The sequence below is a fragment of the Narcine bancroftii genome, chromosome 4, assembly GCF_036971445.1.
Source record: "Narcine bancroftii isolate sNarBan1 chromosome 4, sNarBan1.hap1, whole genome shotgun sequence".
Lineage (NCBI taxonomy): Eukaryota > Metazoa > Chordata > Chondrichthyes > Torpediniformes > Narcinidae > Narcine > Narcine bancroftii.
The window spans coordinates 281,658,046-281,677,692 of record NC_091472.1 but is presented as its reverse complement, the minus strand read 5'-3'; the positions used below and the strand labels follow the sequence as shown (position 1 = coordinate 281,677,692).

The 19,647-nt window shown below is 38.3% G+C and overlaps 1 protein-coding gene across 7 annotated transcripts in view; it reads right to left on the bottom strand.

Moving 5' to 3' along the window:
- The window catches only part of nckap5l (NCK-associated protein 5-like), a 538,388-nt gene that overhangs the window by 186,841 nt on the left and 331,900 nt on the right, over positions 1-19,647 (bottom strand). The gene's annotated exons all lie outside the window — the stretch shown is intronic.

The window sequence follows — 19,647 nt, the reverse complement described above, 5'->3', positions numbered from 1 at the left end:
AAAATATTCAAATTCAAATATCATTCTTTTTAATATCAATAAATATACCAATAATCTCTACTACACTGACCCATTATGTAATTACTTAAACATCTATGTAATGTATGTTTAATGATTATTTTACATCATGCAGAAAACAACATCGAGTTTACTGAATAATGCATTTTTTGTTCTTTCAGTAGATTTATGGAAATTTTATTCCATAATCTCAAAGTGATTAGGGGTTCTGTCAATTTTATCATCTTGAAAAGGAAAATGAAAGGGGGGTGTAAAGTGTAATGATGTAGGGGAAGGAGGTAGACTTACAACTCTCCCAGGGGATTAAAATACAAAGCCTGAATTAAAAATTGATTTTAAATTTAAAATATATTAAAATCCTCCAGAATCCACCTGGAAGCTGTAAGATATGGCAGGCAGAGGAAGGAAGGAAGCAAAAGATAAGAAAATTGTACATAAAGATACTAACAAAATCGAAGAAGAGCGGCATACTTTACAATTGGAGCCTGGACCTCAAGTTCCTAAGCAACCACGACTAACTCAATGACAGCTGATTTTCAATCAAAGCCAGTGCTACCTCCCGTTGATACCAGGGAAGATGGCACCAAATCGATCCAGATCTCTCCTGAAGAATATACTAACCTTATGCACATGCGCAGAGGTCTACCTCCATGCATGCCTGAAGAGGAAGAATACGCTTTGGAATGGTTGCTCCATAGTAGTGCTGGTGGAGAGAAGGAACTGCAGACAGACATACCAGATATGCCAGAGCTATGAGGAGTACCAGTAGTTTTGACAGCTGGTGATCAAGAAAAGAAGGGAGATCAAGAAGAATCAGATCAAGATGAAAATGATCAAGAAGATGGAAAGGAATTACCTGGGGCTTTGGGTATTGGGAAAAAATATCTTTACTTACTAATAATTGGTCAATATCAAGTTATATGGGCTGATTTTAAAGATGTTAATTCTGATATGAAGGAGGTTAAAAGTGAAATGTTGAAATATGCTTCAGATGTGAAGGAAGTTAACAGTCCAAAGAGTTGATTTGGATCTGCAGAGAGTTTAAAATGATATGGGCACCTACATAGATAGAAATTAAAGGGTCAAAAATTCAGATATCCTCTGAGAGAAACAGAGGAAAGAAATGATGGATATTTTGGAAAAATTAAAGTCAACAGACATTAAGATTGTTGGCCTTAAAGAAGATTTGAAGGAAGTGGGGACCCTATGGAATTTTTTCAAAAATAGATTTCTGGAATTTTAGGGGAAGAGAATTTTCCAAATGGAATTGAATTGGACAGGGCTCATTGAGCTTTACGGAGGAAGCCACTGCCAAATCAACCACCTAGAGCTATATTGATTAAATGTCAGCGATCTATTAAGACTGGCAGTTCAGAAAGCAAGGCAGAACATTGGACCTATGGATATTGATGAAAATAAGATTTTCTTTTATACAGATTTAAGTAAAGCAGTGGTGGGTAGAAGAAAACAATTTAATGCGGTCAAGGCGATTCTTTGGAAGAAGGACTATAAGTTTACATTTAGATATACAGCTACGTTGAAAGTGTTCTTGGTGAATGAACAACCCAAGTTCTTTATGTATGAAGAAGTAACACAAATATTTGCAGAGTCACTTCCTACTATTAAGGAAGAGCAGCAAGAATTGTCAAGTTTAAGTTCTCAATGAGAAGTTAGTTCAAAGAGAGGTGCTGCAGATACAAATTACACCCAAGAAGGCTGTGCCAAAGCAGATTGTCTATGTTATAAGATTTTTATGGAAAGGGAAAATGGCTAGGGTTTTCTTTGGATAAACTGATGTGGAAATGTAGTTTAAGAGGTTTACAGCTTCCCAAATTTATGAATTATTATAAAGCAGCAGAGTTGAGATTTATTAATGTAATGTATGATTTAAATAATGTTCCAGCATGGGTGATATAGAACTTAATAAAATAGAAGAAACAGATTAACATTTTATTTATAAATGAAATTCAAGATTAATAGCAGATAGTGAAACATCCATGCTGAAACATTTAATTGAACTTTGGAAGAAAGTTGATAAAGAGATTAGAGAAAGAGTTTTAATGTCTCGAAGAACAACTTTATTTCAAAATAGACTTATTCCATTTTCTATGGAAAATACATTTTTTGTTAAATTGGCAAAACTGTTATTAAGGAAATTAAAGAGTTTTTTGAAGGTGGGAAATGTATTAGTTTTAGTTGAATGAAGGAAATGTTTAAAATATTGGAAAATACAAAATTTTGTTATTATCAAATTAAGAGATTTTTTTTGGTCAAGATTTAGTATTACCAGTGGAGACAGAAGTAGAATTATTTTTACATACTAGAGATGTAATGAAATTTATTTCAGAGATGTATAAATTATTACAGAAGAAGGCTTGAAAAGAAGAAGTCAAGACATAAATGAGAGGTAGATTAAAATAAGCAAATAGATGAATGTAGATGGATTCAGATATGTAGAGAAAGTAATGTGACAGGCCAGAGGACCCCAAAGCCCAGCAGCAATAGAAATTCACCAAGACAAATTTAAAAAGTTATTTTTAATTATCTTTAAACATAAAAACAGGATCAAACTTTAACTTATTACTATTAGCTTAACTTAACCCCTTCTAATTCTAAGCACATGTATGTAATATGTGCATAAGTTCAGAAAAGTTCTTTGATTCGCAGTCCAATTTCATTTTTCACTCCTCCAAGTTCACCAGTATCAGGCAATTCTGTGCACAGAATTTAACATTTATGAAACTTCACCAGGCTTTGAAAGGTAAATGGTTACCACTCAGGAAGGTTCTTGTCAGTTTTCAGAGAGAGAGATTTATTGCTCGTTGGACACAAACTGATTCCTTCTGATCAGCCACTTCAGTTTCTTGCTGAAGAAACTTGCCACATCAGGTTTGTCCAGATGATAATCTCTTCCCTCCAGATCCTTTTTGTTTCCCTTATTTCAAGTGAAACATTATACAGCCAGCCATCTCCTCTTGTATAGACCACAAGGGCTTTGAACAGGTTGAATGCAGAACTCACAACCTATCTTAAAAATCAGGTTTTCAAACAAGCTTCCAAAAGCCACTGCAGAGAACCTGCAGTCTCTCTCTCTCTCTCTCTCTTTCTCTGTGTCATACTCACAGAAAAACCTGTTTGACTCACCCTGCTTGCAAAACCACATGACTTTCAAACAGATTTCAGCATTGGACCCAATCTTCTGAGTCTGTTCATCTGTTGCTTTCCTCACCAAACATCCATTACTCCGCAGCATGTCCAATTAACACCTACTTCTGAAGTCCTTCAGCAAAGCAGTTTCCATTGTCTTTAACAAAAGCACTGGGAGCCTGGAATGTCTGGCTTGAGCAGAGTTTCGGCATTTTAAATGAGATCTATGTTGTGAAATGTTTGTGTTTGTTTGTGACCTACATTAAAGAACCCACAATTTATCTCCTTTAAAATATATTGATAGACAATATAAAATATAACATAATCTGTCACAGTAGGAAAAGTGCAATAAATGTGAGATATTGGTTAGTTCAATATAGTTTTATTCATCACCACAAGGTTTAACACCACAAAGTTAAATAATATGAACTATACTTATTCATATTTATGTTTTAGGTATGGACAAGAAGTTGGTACTTTTCTGCATTCAATTTGGAGGTGTTCCACAATCAAACCTTTTTGGCTTGATTTGGATAATTTATTAGAACGAATAGCTGGAGTAAAATTCCCACAGGATCCAATGTTATTTTTACTGGGAGATATTAGAGGGATTAAAGCTAAATTAAAACTGAATATGTATCAAGTAAAATTTGTTCAAATAGCTTTGGCAATAGATAGAAAATGTATTACTATAACTTGGAAGTCTGATATTGATTTCAGAACTGATAGATGGCATGCTGAAGTTCAGAGTTGGATTCTACTTGAAAAAAAATTACTTCTAATTTAAGAGATAAATATCATACATTTTGGAAAATATGGAGCCCATATTTACAAACTGTTGGCATTAAAATTTAAATGAATTTCAAACATTTCCTTTCTCTATAAATATTTATATGTTTAAAAGTATTGGAAAGTGAAGTGCTGCTGTTGTGGTTTACGTGTTCCTCTTTTTTTCTTTTTTTTGTTTGTAGGGGGTTGTGGGAGGGGGAGGGGGGTTGGCAGATTAATAGGAGGCTTTTCTTTTTCAATTTCTTTAAGCTTTTTACTTTTTTATAAAATACCACATGTAAGTTGTTTGCTAAGTGGTATCATTTTAAATAAAGTATATAAAAAGAGGAAAATTAAAGATGTGGAGCCTAAAAAAATATGCTTGCTTGCCAAAAGCCCCTAGAGTGGACCAATAACATAATAATGTGATACCAAATATGGACAGCAAGCTGAACTGGTAAATCTCTGATCACCTTATTCTACTAACTCTAATTCAACATTAGCTACAGGTTCCTTTAGTCTATCAACCCCAGTAAGTTTAATTCCACAGCACCTAACCAGTTAGCTTGTAAAATAATTTCCTTTGCAATGTGATGTATTTGAAATATTGAATTTGATTACAATATTTTAAAGTGTGCTGCTATTAAAATATAGGCAAATGAAGCATACAAAATGTGACAAGAGTGAATGCTTGATTCACACAAGAAATAATTTGATCATATACCTAGGGTAATGCTGAAAGTATTTTCATATTGCTTAGTTTAATTGTTTCACTGCATTTAGCATTTCTAATCAGGAATTTTGAAAGTAATTATTGTTTTGCATGGGTGAATGTAATATTTAATGAACTCTATTTTTCTTCACACAAAATAATTAGTTTTCTAATTCAATTAGCATGACAACAATCAGTTTTTATGTTCATTTAAATTTTTAACATCTACCTGCTGTAAGCATTTAATGTGCTGAACTAGCATTGGATCGTAGTCAGACTGAGTTTTCATCTGGCACTGGGATAGACCAAATGATACCTGCAGCTGAGTCGTTTCATTCAGAAGTTAAACAAGAAAATGTGCAGATGCTGGGATCCAGGTCCATATACAAAGGTTCTGGAGAATCTCAACAGCATTCATAGGAAGCTAAAGGCTCGCAACAGTCTCTAACTAGATGATGTGAACATTGACCTCCAGTTTTCATCAAGCCCCTCCCCCAAATCTCTTGGCCTATCCCTCTGTCTACTTTCTCCATTTCCCACCCCCTTCCCTTTCCATTCAGAGAGCTACCTTCTTCATCTTCAATTTCTCAACGTTTTTCTCTTCAACCCTCCATCTATATCCACCCTGTTTTTGCCTATGCTCCCCCTGCCCCTTCCTCTCTCCTCTCCTGCCGACCTCGCTTCACCTTTTTATTCAAGCACCTGCCTCCTTTTGGCTCATATCTTGATGAAGGGCTCAGGCCTGAAACACTGGATACACTTTATTTCCTACAGATACTGAGTTAGATATACAGCACAGTAACAGGCCGTTTCAGCACGATTCCGTGCCACCCAGTTTACACCCAATTACCCCGGGTAGGATTCAAATGGTGGGAGGAAACTGGGGAAGTGGGGAGAATGTACAGACAGCATGGGATTCGAACCCTGGTCCCGATCGCTGGAGATGAAAAGGCGTTGCACTAACTGCTATGCCAATCATGCTGCCCCGAAGGAGGGATCACTGACTCTGTAAATTGGTTCGAGTCTTTCAAGCAACCACTGTCACTTCCCTGTGCATCCAGGTCCTGTCCAATCTATGAAACTGGTTGAACGATGGTGCTGTGAGGATTTGCCTCAAATGCAAGCAACAAATTCTGCTTTCACTATCCACAGGGTCAGCTTCCTCTGCGAACTCCATCATCCACTCATCCCTTTCCACAAATTACCCACTCGGTACCTAACCCTGTGATTGCAAGAAACACTGCATTTGCACCCATATCTCCTCCCTCACCACCATTCAGGTCCTCAAACAGACCTTATAAGTGAAGCAACACTTCACTTATGAATCTGTAAGGGTCATTTCCTGCATCCAGTGCTCTCATTGTCACTTCTTCTACATCAGAGAGACTGGACATAGACTGGGAGATAATTTTGATAAGCACTTTCACTCAGTCGACTGCAATAACAGGAGACCTTCGAGGAGCCAATAATTTTAACTCCACACACCATCCTTCGCCCCTGATTCCAAATCCCCAATATGAACAGGAGGCTGTCAATGCCAAAGGCCCTTCGGGGGCACTGCTTTCCATGACTCAAAGTACCTGATATATTTATGAAACATGCTCGCCCAGCAGTTTGGACCTGATTCCAGCAATCAAGTTCAAGCTTACTGTCACATGTTTTAAAGTTGCAGTGAAAGTAGGTGTTTTGCGAGTAGACCAGATAGACAACTCAAACATCATACAGAAAGTAAGACACAATACACAGATGTAGAGGTACAGATTAAAATCAGTTGATACTGAGCTAAAACTGCAGAATTTTATTATTTTGCACTGTCAAACCAAGGCTACCTGCAAATCCGAGAAACAACACCTAATATTCTGTCTTGTCACTCTCTAACCAGATAACATTAACATTGACTTTGAGTTTGTTAAAGCCCTCCCCCGAGTCTCTCTTTCTCCATGCTCTGACTCATTTTCTCAAGCTCCCCTTGGCCATCCTTTTCTATTCAAGTAGTCCTACCCTTCCCCTGTAACATCTCAGCTCTTTTCTCTTCGACCCTCCCATCTATACCCACCTATGACTGCTTACATTTTAGCCTGTGTTCGTCCCTCCTCTCATCTGGCGCTCTCCCCACCTTTTTATTTAAGCACCTGCCTGCTTTATGCTCGTACTTTAATGAAGGGCTCAAGCCCAAAACATTAGAATGCAGTGGTTCGCAGCCCAATCCACAGGCTGACACAGCAAACAGTCATCAAACATGACGATTGGGCAGACAGCATGCGGGATGAGATGCCCGCTTCCACAGGCCGCAGGAATACCAGTCGAATCGGCTAGTCACAGCCAGCAGATCGCAGGGGGTCCAATCTGGGCCCACGCATTCAGGACAACCAATCAACAGCCGGGCTCACTCAAGCCACGCAACAGTGGTGACACAGCCGGCTGCCTATAAAAGGCAGAGCTGCAGCCCAATAAAGTCAGTGTCGATTACACTCCCTTAGTGTGCGAGTCTTCTTTCTATCTCAAGCTATAACGGTAGCGACCCCTCTACAAGATACCCTTTACTTCCTATAGATGCTGCATCATCTGCTGAGTTTCTCCAGCAGCTTTGTGCATGGCATTGTAATTGCTTGCCCTCAACCTTTTGATATGATTCATTCAATGCATCATAATATCCTGAACAAGCCAAAATCATTTTCAGATGCTCAAAAAGTTAATAACAAACCATAGGTAATTTTAATATCCTCTGAAAAAACATTACATTGACTCATGCGTGAAATCCTTCATTATTTATACAACATGCAATTAGTGGAGATGCGACAGTGTGGGAACATGCAATTTTCTGAACAATATGACTGAACAATAGGACAATAATGTTTGATTTTTATCTCTCCCAGGTTACCCTGGAGTAAAGGTAATGCATGTATCAAAGTGGAAAAATCCTTTCAGAATGCAGACAGTGCTGCCTCTTGGATCAATATGTATCAAATACAGCGAAGAATGAAACATTGCTCTAGATTCTTCAGGGAAACAGAGTGTGGCAGATGGCTGATGTCCGATCAGGAAAACTATTGGAAAATAGTGACCACAGTATAGTCAGAAAAGAATAATTAAGAGTAAGATAAGGCTGCGGGACTGGGAGGGGAGGGGGGGGGGGGGTGAAGACAAGTTCAGGAAGATATAAACGCAACAGACCTTAATTAAATGAGTTGAAAAGTTAGCAAACAGGTCAGCAATGAGAAAACATAAAATACGAGATGGATGAAGTACAAAATAAATAGATTCCAGTAAACTGCAAAGAATGTGTATGAAAGAATAGAACTCCATTGATAAATGCAGCTTAAAACTACACAGAAGTTATTTGACGTTTGAAGAGGGAAAAAAAACACCAATATAAATTAGCAGTACTTTAATTAAAAGTCAGCAAGGAAAAGCTGCCTTTAGATAACAGCAAATGTATGCATGAACATTAACCTAGAGAACCAGTAAAAGCTAACGCAATCCTGAATGCACTTAAAAGATATGTGAAAATCTTGAGAAAGATACTCAAGGCTTTCAATTAAAGTTCAAACAATACATTCCAATTGGAAACCTGGTATAAATGGCTCAATAAAACTGCTAATACATTGGCATATTGGTTAAAATTGTAATAGGCTGTGTGCCTGATGGTTTAAAATCAAACAGACACACATATATCCAGAGCGTTATATCTGTTACTCCACTCTGGACCCTGTGTGGAGTATCATGGCAGAGCTCACAGTAGGAAGATTCGCCAACAGTACGTCAGAGAATTTGTTTCATTTCGAAGGAGATTCCTGAACTGCAGATGAGGAAGAAACTATTCCATTTAGTTAATAATTTTCTTTTAATTCAAAAAATGATTGTTTTGATGATTTTTGTCTTTTTAATTACTGACTAAATCACACAAAATAATTTTACAAACATCTCCAACCATAGGAAGTAACGCGGACTTCAAAGCAAAAGCTGGAAAAGAGAAAATTGGAGTACAGAGAAGTCAAAAGCAAAAGACGCAAAGCTGATGAGATTCTAAAAGGAGAAGGAGTACAAGGATATTTTGAATGCCCAAGGAATTCAGAACAAGATTAGTGAACTTGCAGCACAAATCAGAACAAAGGAGTATAATTTAGTCATTGGAGAAACAGGGTTGCAGAGTGGAGACTGTTGGGAATTAAATATTCTAGGGTATCAAGTAATACAGAAAGATAGGCAACAAGGTAAAGGAGGTGAGGTAGTACTCTTAATTAAGGATAAGATGAGGGTGAGAGTGATAGAGAATACAAGATCAAAGGAGCAGAATATTTAATCTATCTGGATAGTGATAAGGAATAGTAAAGGTAAAATATCATTGGTGAGAGTCATCTATTGGCCACCATCAGCCAAGTAATGGAAGTCATCACTGCTCACTGATGCCAAGTTTGCTTCTCATCAGGATCACTTTGTTGCTGATATCATCATAGCCTTGGTCCAAAGACCTAAATTTTAGCATTGAGATTATTCCTTTGAAAAATGCTTGAGTAGTTGAAAAAGGTTTAAGGTCAATGATTCCATTCCTTTGACATAATCACAGCTTGCCTTCTGAGGGGTGCCCCTGGCTTGGTCATCTTCAGCTGCTTTATAAGATCAGAAATAAGACTGCCTGCTGATGAATGCATGATATTCAATTCTATATTTAATATAGTCTGCAACTGCATTCAGTTGACAACATTGGGCTACCAATGTCATGTAACATTCGTGTCACAAAAATGCCAGATGATGATCACCTCCAACCTGAGAGCCTAACTACATACACATGATGTTCAATTACATTAACGTTGCCTAGATGCTCATCATCAATATTGTGGGCTCACTGTTTCCCAAAACTAAAATGGAACCAGCCATATAACAGTTTTGATTACAGGTGCATCTGAGAGCTAGTATATCCACTGGTTAATGGCTCATTATTTGACATCCTAAAATCTTTCCACCATTTACAGGACATAAATTAGGACCATGATAAAATATTGTTCAACTTCCTCAACACTATGCACGGAGATGTAGCTCACTTGATTGGTATAGTATGCATCACCCTATGTATTAATTTTCTTCACCAATAGTATGCAATGATGAAAGTATGTACTATTGATAAAATCACTGTCAACATCACTGCACGTTCTTGTTCAGGTTACTCTGAGAGTACCTCCCAAGAGCTATTACACTGAACAACAAATCTTTTCAAAACATTTGCTTCCTGAAAAAAGAGGGGATTATGATAGACAACATCAAGCTGAAAACAAAGATAATTTCAGATTTTCTGATCACATAGGAAGTTGGAGAAACATTAACTTTTATTAAATTTAATCACATAATAATGCTGACACATTGCGTTAGTTCAACTGACCTAACAATGTTTTTCTGTTCATTTTCATTTGTACTCAACATCTGATGTCTCTTGTGTCAGTGTCCAAGAATAGTTAGTGAGCATTGATGGATTCCAGTTGCCCTGATACTGCTTTTCCATGGTTGCAATGTCCTGGAGAAACCTTTCACCATGTTTGTCTCTGACTACACCAAGATCAGAAGGGAAGAAGTCCAAGTGAAGTGAATGCAGAAAATGAATTTTCAACGACGTTTCACTTCATGGTGTTGTACATTTTAAGTAGTCTTAAAATATGACAGGAAATCACAAAAATAGGTTATATCTAAAAAAAAGTATGCAATAGGAAATTTTTAAGGCGATTTTTGAGATCACACCCCAAAATCCATAAAATACTCACAAAAGTGTTCAGGGAGAAAAATCTGCATTGTCAAGTGTTATCACTACCATAAGTTCAAGGGCTTCAGGTGCAATGGAAACACAACCACCTGGTTCTAAAATCTGTAACAATCCCCCATATAACATTGTAGGAGTACAGAAGTTTGAGAGGATTTAGAAATGGTCAATAACCTTTGGCTTTTCCAGTCAAATCCAAATCTGAAAAAAACCCAAATAAATTAAAAGCTCAATAAAGATAGAAAGTGGTCATCTGTTAAATTATGTTTAGTGAAGCATAGGGCAAAGAAACAAAATCGTGAAAACTATAACATTCTAGCAGGGCCAGATAGATAACATACAGGGAGGATTCATCAATGACTTGAAAGTTCAGAATCAGGGATCACAGAGTCAGGACATGTAACATGCCATTTAAAACCAAAACCAGGAGAAAGCTCTTCACCTAGAGGGTGCTGAACCTGTGGCACACTCCACCACAGACCATGACACCAATTAAGTTCAAGAAGGATGTTTCTTACTACTAAAAGGATCGACTGATATTGGGAGAAGGCAAGAAGCAGATCATAAGCCAGGATCATCCTGAACGGTAAGGCAGACCTGAAGGCCCCAATTGCCTAATCCTACTTTCTATGTTTTTAAGTACAAAAGAATAACCCTTGATCACCTGCAGCATTTATTTCAGTAAATTTGTTGACTATATTACCAGGTGGTTCCTGTCAAATTTAAAGAGATTAATGGCATAAAGAAGTTCAAAACTTCTTTTATGGCAAGATTGTGATTATCGCAACAGATGGGGAGGGAGTGTAACAGCTGGAATACTTCATTGCAATCATAGTTTATCCTTTGCAATATGTAGTTAAACAAATAAATTTCTATGACACAAATAAGTCCATAAATTTTAAACCTACTGCATGTTTTTCCTCATTGAATTTCTTCTTCACTGTAAAGGAAAGGAATGAGATGTCTTTCCTGCAATATATGTTAGTCTGTTGCATGGGAGCGATATGCCCTGTGACTTCACACTCTAAAACAAACACAGGAGTGTAATAAAAGTCATTACTCTCATGTTCTGAAAAATTGAAGGTTACTTAGAGTTGAATATTTGAGATGATTTGTTATGAATGCTATTTTTGTTTAGTTAAATATAATTTAATTCATGAATATCTTATAGTTGAAAGTGAACTTATTCAAAATAACTTGTTAGAAAACCTATTAATAATTTTTTGTGTGCTCATAAGCGAATGGAAATGAAAACAATTATTTAACCTTTCACCCTCAGCATTTTCAGAAATAAGCTACAAATTATAATAGGCTCATTTAATTTCCATTATTGTAAATTATTTTCACAACCTATGGTTTAAAGTTAGAATGAATTTAACTAGCGCAGATGCTAATTTATCAAAATAATCATCCTATATTCAACTCAAACCACTAATTGGCTTTCTAATACCACAATAAATAACCACAATATATCAAACATACTTAAAAGATGTAAATCAGAATGAAGAATAACAAAACTGTCTAATTCTTGTATTTTTGCCTCAATTTTACAGTATGTGGCAGGTATTTATTGCATTTTTGTGTGCATACACACTTCTAGAGGGTTTTACATTAGACTTTGTGAGAAAGAAAGCCGAAATAATGTTTAGTCCACAGAATACACAGAATCCCTTGGAAATTTAATAGAGAATGATTGATTTATTCCAGAATCTTGTACAGAAATCAAATAAGAGCAAGTACCAGGTCTTGCAGAAAAACCCCATAAGTAATCAAATTAGTTAAGCAATATTTGTAACTCTCCAGCAAAATTTTGTACCTTTTATCTTTTTCAATATTTTCATTGTTTTTTTCCAATAATAGTACACAGATAGTTGCCATAAATCAAAAGTAATATATAAAAAGAAATATACAAAAGAAAGCCTTATATATATATATATATATATATATATATATACACAAGAAAAACTATTACTTATAAACTAGATATCGTAACATATAGCTAATTGAATTTTTATTAAAAAAGTAAATACTCTACTACAAATTCCAGCCTGTTCCCTTCCAAAATTATTTGATCAGTATATATCATTTCAGTACCATCAAAAGAAAACACAAACTCGCAAAGCAAGATCTTGGTATTCTTATAAATAATTAATCGAAGGACCCCATAAACTTAAAAAAAAGTTTAAGTCCTTTACACGAGAAGAGCATCTGATTTTTTCCAAAGTTAGACATGCCATCATATCAGATAGCCATTGAGTATGACTATGAGGGACAGCATATCTCTCTCTTATTAGTAATGATCATCTAGCAATAAGGAAGCAAAAGAAACTACATGGGATTGAGACAGAGTTAAATTCAAATAAGTTGTCTTAATTGATCCAAAAAGAGCAATTAAAAGATTAGGTATCAAATTTGCATTGAGAACTAAAGATAAGGTACAAAAGATAACATCCCAAAATGTGGAAAGAAAGGAAGATCAAAACATGTGTAACAAAGTACCTTTTCAGTCCTACAGCTGTCACATTTTGAAGAAATATTAGAATAAAATTTAGCCAACTAAATTTTAGAAAAGTAGGCTTGATGTACTAGCTTAGAATGGCGACCAGATAAAGAAGAATTTACCAATTATAGGACAGAATCCAATGTAGTGTCTGAGAATGAAAGAGGAAGATCTTGCTACTATATTTTTTTTTAACTTATCCACAGATAAAGAAATCTTATGAACACTTCCACCTCTTAAAATTCCAAAAATGTTGATAGATTGCTGAAAGGCCGCACTTAATGGTTCTAATACCAAATTATATAAACAGCTAAAAAGACATCCTTGCCTAGTTCCACGTTAAAAATTTAAAGGCTTGAATTTTAAAGAGATGGTAAATATTGATGTAATAGGAGATAAATACATCAATTTAATCCAATTGATAAATTGAGGGCCAAAGTTAATTTTTATAACACTTTAAATAAATAGTCCCATTCTACCCCATCAAAGGCTTTTTCAGTATCTAAGGAGATGACACAATCAGAAGATGAAACAGGGAGGGAGTAAAATTAAAATTAATGTGACAGATATTAAACTATGCATAATTACCCTTAATTAGCCTGGTTTGATCTTCAGAAATAATAAGAGGCATAATGTTTTCCAATCTACAGGCCAATATGTTGAACAAGATCTTAGCATCAGCATTCAAAAGAGAGATTGGCCTATAAGAGGAACAGTCAGATAAATCCTTATTCTTTTTGGGACTAAATGAAATTGAGGGTTCATAAAAAGTAGCAGGTAATTTCCCAAAAATAAAAGATTCAGCAAAAACTGAATCTAAGGAGGGTGCCAGTGATTGCGAGAAAGTTTTAAAAAACTCAACTGGCGGAGCATCGGAGATGGGAACTTCACCAGATTGTCAGGAGTCAATTACTGCAACAATATCCTCAGCGGAGACAGGCTTTTCAAACAATGACTAGTCTTCTAAAGAAAACAAAGGAACAGTAAACTTATCTCAAAATTTCTCCATAAAAATTGAATCTTTAGAAGATTCTGATTTATAAAGATTAGAATAAAACTATCAAAAGACTTAATTTATCTTTTCATGGTCAGTAGGAATAACCCTATTATCTTCATTAATTTTTGAAATAAGTTATAACCTTTCAATTGACTAGCTAGAATCTTTCCTGCTTTATCACTGTGAAAAAAAAGATTTAGTCTGAATAGGATAAGTAAGTAAATAGTTTTTATATATATAACGTTCAGGCTTTAAAGTTGCAGCATATAGTTGGTCTATAAACTTCTGATGATTGGAAAATTCTTCTCTCCCCAAATTACCTCTTTTTGACATTAGCTATAATTTGACTGCACGGATGGCAGTCTCTTCAATCTGAGGCGCCTGCAAGCTCACACCAAGACAAAAGAGAAACTTGTCCGTGAACTACTCTTTGCAGATGATGCCGCTTTAGTTGCCCATTCAGAGCCAGCTCTTCAGCGCTTGACGTCCTGCTTTGCGGAAACTGCCAAAATGTTTGGCCTGGAAGTCAGCCTGAAGAAAACTGAGGTCCTCCATCAGCCAGCTCCCCACCATGACTACCAGCCCCCCCACATCTCCATCGGGCACACAAAACTCAAAACGGTCAACCAGTTTACCTATCTCGGCTGCACCATTTCATCAGATGCAAGGATCGACAATGAGATAGACAACAGACTCGCCAAAGCAAATAGCGCCTTTGGAAGACTACACAAAAGAGTCTGGAAAAACAACCAACTGAAAAACCTCACAAAGATAAGCGTATACAGAGCCGTTGTCATACCCACACTCCTGTTCGGCTCCGAATCATGGGTCCTCTACCGGCACCACCTACGGCTCCTAGAACGCTTCCACCAGCGTTGTCTCCGCTCCATCCTCAACATCCATTGGAGCGCTTACACCCCTAACGTCGAAGTACTCGAGAAGGCAGAGGTCGACAGCATCGAGTCCACGCTGCTGAAGATCCAGCTGCGCTGGATGGGTCACGTCTCCAGAATGGAGGACCATCGCCTTCCCAAGATCGTATTATATGGCGAACTCTCCACTGGCCACCGTGACAGAGGTGCACCAAAGAAAAGGTACAAGGACTGCCTAAAGAAATCTCTTGGTGCCTGCCACATTGACCACCGCCAGTGGGCTGATAACGCCTCAAACCGTGCATCTTGGCGCCTCACAGTTTGGCGGGCAGCAACCTCCTTTGAAGAAGACCGCAGAGCCCACCTCACTGACAAAAGGCAAAGGAGGAAAAACCCAACACCCAACCCCAACCAACCAATTTTCCCTTGCAACCGCTGCAATCGTGTCTGCCTGTCCCGCATCGGACTTGTGAGCCACAAACGAGCCTGCAGCTGACGTGGACTTTTTACCCCCTCCATAAATCTTCGTCCGCGAAGCCAAGCCAAAGAGACAAAAGATAATTTGACCTCTAATATAAGCTTTAAGAGAGTCCCATAATAACAAACCAGAAACCTCCAAAGAGGATTTTTTTTTAAACAGAAACCAATTGGATTTTTTTATAAACTCCAAAAAAACGAACCATGAACTGACAACAGAATAGGATTCAAACACCATTGTTTAGTCGTTCAAGGTATATCTGGAATATTAACTGATAATATTACCAGAGAGTGGTCAGAGATTAATATGTTCTCATATTTACAAGTCAATAAGTGGAATTAATTGTTTATCTGCAAGGAAGTAATTAATCCAGGAATATGTATGATTCACTTTAGAGTAAAAAAAAGAGTATTCCTTATCAGTAGGAGAAAAGAAATCTTCAAATATCTATAATGCCACACTGTAACATGAATGAGTTAATAAGTATGGCAGACTTGTTTTAAGTGGCAGTTTTAGGAGACAAGTAGAAGAGTACAGGGTCTAACCAACAGATCTGGTGCCTCCTACAATCAAATAATATAAATTTAAATCCAGTAAAAGGGAAAAAAGCTATTCAAAAAAGTTTGGATCTATATTATGGCCGTAAACATTAACAAAAACAATCAATTTATTATAAATTTTACAGATATAATCAAATAGCATCCATCAGAATCAGCAATAACATTATGCTTAATGAATGGAATAGACTGATCTATCAAAAATAAGACACCTCTAGACTTAACCATAACTGCTGAGCATTATCCCTTCCAAACTCGAGAAAACGAGAGGTATCAGATAGATAAAAATGAGCCTCGTTAAAATAAAGGATCCCACATTTAATTTTTTTTATCTTGAAAATATCTTACATCGTTTTATAGGATGATTTAAACCACAAACATTCTAACTAATTATCTTAATTACTTTAGCAATCTGAAAAATTAAAATCCAATTATTACAAAAATTGTAAAATGAGATCAATAAAAATATAATTATTCTGACAATGTTGAAACAGCCACATCTTTGAGAAACCAAAATAACTTCACATGGAAAACTCAATCTCAAAATACCACCCCTCCCCCAACCATATATCCCAAGCTGTCCCTGAAAACATCAAGCGTTCAAGAGAATCAAACAACCCTGACATCTCTCTGTTGGCAGTACTCCTAATTAGTTGAAAGCTAAACCATGCTTCCATGGAACACAAGACATATTTTGACAAGAAATGAAACAAGGTCAAAAAAGACATCTGTATACATACAACTATGTCATCAAAATTAAAATTATGAAGCATTTATAATGCTTGTAAAAAGAAAAAAAAGAAAAATGGATTTTCCCCCAAATATAAAAATAGTAAAAAGAAAAATCTTAAATAATCTAATTCCAAAGAGAATTGTATATAGGAATAATTAATAAGCCAAGCAAGAGCTGAGAAATTACAATCAGAATGAGGTACAGTAGGCCACAGAATACCAGCACTCCACTGAACAGCAGAAGCAGAAACAAATTCTTCCAGAAACTGCTGAGCTACCTTAGGGGAACTCAGCCATTTCTTAGACTTATCCAGCAAAGTGATTTGAAGTTGAGCCGGGAAAAGCAGAGGTTTAAAAACCACCTTTATAGAATTGAGACATAATTTGAACTGAGTTCGTTCCTTCATGACCTCCACAGGGTAATCTTCAACAATCTGAATTTTCTGTCCACAATACTGCAACGTCCCTCTACGCCATGATTCCCGCTTTAGTTGATGTTTCATTTGAAAGTGATCTCGGCAGAGAATGATTGCTGGTTTAGGTATTAGCGATCTATGAGCTCTGTCAACTTCTGGTAAGCTAGGCAGCAACTATTGACCACACAATTCACGGATAAACTCAGCAAAGAATTTGGTAAATTGGCTAGATTCAGTTTCTTATTTTAATCTTATAATTCTTAAGTTTTTTTTTCTGCTCCTAGCTTCCAAGTCCTCATCTTTCTTCAGTAAAATTGAATTAGATCTATTTAATATAGTGTGGCCATGCACATGACTCACAGCAGGCGAACCAGATTCATGTGTTACCGTCACAGCAGTGGAGCAGCCACGTTAAGATGATGCCACTGGGATTATCTTTTCCGCTGGCCGGGTTTGGTCCTCATGCATGCAGGGCAACATCATAACGTCCAGTGCGATGGTGGGACATACCTATAGCCTTATAAAGTGCAGCGCGGGAAGTTTCAATAAAGAAATGGAGTGCAAACGAGTCCACCGACTACTGGTCTCATTCCACCTGACTCCATTTAGCTGCCACGACATTGGTGACCCCGACAGATCCAGACACTCTGAACTCAACATTATGGATACTGCAGCAGGTAGTGCAGTCGTCCTCAAGCTCCTGACTTTCAGGATGCTTCGCCCACGTACTTGGTTTGGATAGGCAGAAGCACAGTTCCAGCTAAAGCAGATTACCTCAAACTCCACCAGGTATGACCATGTCGTCAGCTCCCTGGACCAAGTCACCGCAACCAGAGTGGATGAACTCATACAGAACCCTCTGGAGGAATGTGAATACTCTGTGTTGAAGGCGCTGCTCATCAGCACCTATGGACTCTCCAGATGCCAGAGAGCAGCCAGGCTCATGCACCTGGACGGCCTAGGGGAAAGTACGTGATCCACCCTCATAGATGAAATGCTCACGCCGGTAGAGGGCCACGAGGCCTGCCTCATATTTGAACAGGCATTCTTAGAGCAGATACCTGATGACATCCAGGTGCTGCTATGGGATACAGATTTCTGCAACCCTCACAAAGATGCTGTGAGGGCTGACATCCTCTGGCACACTAAAAAGGAGAACGAATCTGAATGAATCAGCTGACACGCCCCCAAACAGAGCAGCAGCCCAAAACCCCAGCAAGCAGGGATCAGCCACACCCTCGTAAGCCAGCAGTGGGAGCAGAAGCCCATAAATGCAAGCAGCCCTGTGCATTTCTGGGAAATGCCCATGCCAGCTACTGGTAATGGCTTTGGTGGCTGGCCATGCAAACAGCCTAGTACATGTAACAGACAAGATAACAGACTGCCGGTTCCTAGTCAATACAGGGACAGAGCTCAGTGTCATCCCACCAACACCACAAGAGACCTGAACATGACCATGCAGGGCCACCAGGCCGGGAGCTAACAACACTGCCATAAGGATGTTCGGCACACAGCGAGTGCCAATACGCCTCCTCTAGCGCACTAAAAGGGAGAACGAATCCGCCTTGAATCATACACTGGATATTCCAGTTTAAGACACCAGGCCATATCACTACGGACAGGGGGGCACAATTCACCTCAGCCTTGTGAACACAACTTGCCTCCCTCCAACACACCACTGCCTATCACCCACTGTCCAATGGCCTGGTAGAACGTTTCCACCGCCACCTAAGGTTGGTGCTCACGGATCGCCCGACTGGACCCAACTGGACGGACAAGCTCCCCAGTGCTCCTTGGCATCCAGACAGCACCCAAGGAGGACCTCCAGGCTTCCTCAGCCAAGTTGGTATGCAGAGCCACTTTGACCCTTCCCAGCACCAAAGGATCAGACACAGAAGGAGGGGCAGTACTGCAAAAACTGAGGGACATGTTGGGATCCCTCGCACCACAGCCCCCTCCCACCAAGCACACCACCCCAACTTGGTGCCACAGACTTGAAGAATTCAAGTCAGTGTTCGTTCACTGATGTGCATGCTGACCGCTCTCCCACCCCAAGCAGCCTTATAAAGGCCCCTACAAGGTGATCCGCAGGTGCGGCAACACGTTCACATTAGACATTGGGGGCAGGGAGGAATTATTCACAGCGAACTGCCTGAAGCCTGCGCATCTCGACCTCAGCCAGCTGGTTGCTCTAAAGCCAGCCAAGCGTAGGGGCAGGCCCCCTAAGGCAAAACCAACATAGGGGGCACAGCAAACTTTCGCCAATTTGGGAGGGGTGGTTGTGTGGCAGTGCACATCACTGATGGCGGGTGTAAAGGCTCTGCGTGCTACAGTCGCGGCAGCGGAGCAGCCGTGTCAAGATCGTGCCAACAGAGTCACCTTTTCTGATGGCTAGGTCGGGTCTGCGTGCACGTGGCAACATCATAACGATGTTTCTGGTGCTAGGGCAGGACTTACCCATAGCCTTATGAGGCGTAGTGTGGGAATTTTCAATAAACAACTGGAGTTCAAACGAGCCCACCGACTACTGGTCTTGTTCTTCCTGACTCCGTTTAGCCACTGCTACAATATTATTATTATGTTGTAAATCTTGAAGCTGTGCTTCCGAACATTTAGCTGAAGTTTCCGGATTCTTAAATTTGTCATCATGAATTTCAATAATAGTCCATAGCTCATCCAATTTATTAGCAATCTGAGCGAT